We start from the raw sequence: 2,482 nt of genomic DNA on the forward strand, positions 1-2,482 counted from the left end.
CTGTGTGTGTGCTAACACTTTAAGAACTAGACAGGGGCAGAGAGAGAGAGAGAGAGGGGGGAAGAGAGAGAGAAAGAGTTGGAAAGAGCAAAGCAAGAGGGCTACAGCTAGCATGTGACGTTCTTAGAGCCATATGTTTCTTCGAGCTTGGTGAGAGCGTGGTTGTCCTATAGTTATTTTGCATACAACCTTCCCAACCTTTTCTCATGGTTCTAAGAAACGTTAAGTAACAACGTTCTTCTGTGGGAATTTCAGTCCTTCAGCATAACGTTTTCTACAGGTTTCCTCATGATTCTTTTTAAGCTCATGTTCTCAGAACAATCGGAGAGCATTAAGAAACAACGTTCTTCTTAAACATAATGTTTTCTACAGGTTTCCACATGGTTCTATTGAAAGGCATGTTCTCGGAACATTATGAAAACTTTCCATTAAAACCACAAGAAAACATTAGTAATGTTCAAAGAACGTTCAAAGAACGTTCAAAGAATGTTATTTAAAAACATACACATTCTGCATCAACAAAACTCTCTCTATCCTCTATCTTGTGTTTAGGTGTGTAGGTTTTAACGAGTGCTTGTTTCCTTTGAATCAGGGTCTGTTTAAATAGGCAAAAATTCTGTGTGTGAGTAAAAAAAATAACATGGCATGGTAGCTCCATCTTCGTGGCGCAGTTGACTAATTCCATAGATAGAGAGCAGAAGATCCTAGGTTTGAGTCTCACAGACACCATGCCACAATAAACAAATGAATGTGTTCACATGATTAATGCCTAATCAAATGCATTTCTATCTGTGCTTGGAGTTCAAAACAGTTAACCCAAATTATGCTTGCAGTGTAATTAAAGGTACAATAACCTATAATTTCTCAGCAAAACTTTCAGTGAACCATAGAACGACGTTCTCAGAACCTCCCTGCAACCTGAAAATATAAGCTCCCAGAACAGGCGACATTTTCACTTCAGTTCTCAGAACGTTTAGAAAACTACAGTTTAAGGGTCAGGAAACTCATGGCTTAATTCCCAGAACAAATGGGAAAACAAAAGCGTACGTTCCCACAACCTCCAAGGAACCAAATTTGCTACCTGGGGAGACAGAGGAAAAGACCAAGAGAGAAAAGAGACACCAGAAGTGAGAAGTGAGAAGGGAGATAGAGAGATTGGAGCCCATGTGGTGAATGTGTTCCACTCAGGCCTCCCAGAGGAAAAGGTCAATTTAAACTCCTACCCCCGAAAACAAGGGAACGAGTCGGTGGCCTCAGATGTCACTACAAAGAGTGTTGAAAGAATCTGAAAGGGTGTTGAAAGGTGGAATTATTCACTGTGTTCATGCTCCAGCTGCTGGATAATCAGTATGTTGGAAAAACAACTGTCTGCATCTATTTTCAGTTGGTCAAATGCCCTATGCTTCCCCCTGACTCTTTCTCCATCTCTCTCTCTCTCTCTCTTTTTTTTACTTACACACACAAACAAACACACACACACACACACACACACACACACACGCACGCACGCACACACACACACACACACACACACACACGCACACACGCACGCACACACGCACGCACGCACACCCACACACGCGCACACACACACACACATACACACACACACACACACACACACACACACACACACACACACACACACACACACACACACACACACACACACACACACAGAGTCATAATGAGCAGAAATGTCCTCAGTTTACTTGAATGGCACGCAGCTGTCCCTGCAGGCGGTCCTCTCATTGGTGGGCTGTTTTCCTTGGCGTTGGTGCCCCCCAATCAGACAATGGCATGCCTGACTTTTCCCGCCATGGGTATGCTAATACTGTACAAGGAGAGACAGAGAAAATAACATATTGATTGAAGAAAGAAGGGTGAGTGAGAGGCTTTGAAGCCTCCTAGAAATGTAAAGCAATTATACGGGAAAAAGAGAGACTGGACTGACAGCATGATGCATGATGCTTACCTGATAATTCCCACTGTACTGTACTTTGTGGTTATCTTGTTGTGCAATTGAAAAATAACTATGTACATCAGTAATGCACATTTATAGTGCATCATATCACACATAGGTATTGTTCTGACCTGACCTTAATTGGACAAGTCTCCCACTTCCATACAGGGGACTATGAGGACGTCAGTGGAATAGTGGAAGTCCTGCTGAAGCTTTAACCTGAGACGCAGGCCTGGGTGTGTGGTGGAATGTTAGTAATTATATCTGGCCTGGGTCCAGAGCCAGGCAAAAGTAGTGTGTGTGTGTGTGGTGTGTGTGTGTGTGTGTGTTTGTGTGCATTGAGGGGGCCTGCTAAGTGCTGACTGCTGTACTATTGGAAGTTTTGGGTACTGTACAAAAACAGTCATTCCCCGTTCCTAGGCCTGCCACACCAACATCCAGGGCCTCTCATTCACAGATCTTTTCATTTGAAAACAATTGAAGTCAAACACTTTTAGGCAGTTGGAACAGAGCTAGGGA

The sequence above is a fragment of the Oncorhynchus clarkii genome, chromosome 18, assembly GCF_045791955.1.
Source record: "Oncorhynchus clarkii lewisi isolate Uvic-CL-2024 chromosome 18, UVic_Ocla_1.0, whole genome shotgun sequence".
Taxonomy (NCBI): Eukaryota; Metazoa; Chordata; class Actinopteri; order Salmoniformes; family Salmonidae; genus Oncorhynchus; species Oncorhynchus clarkii.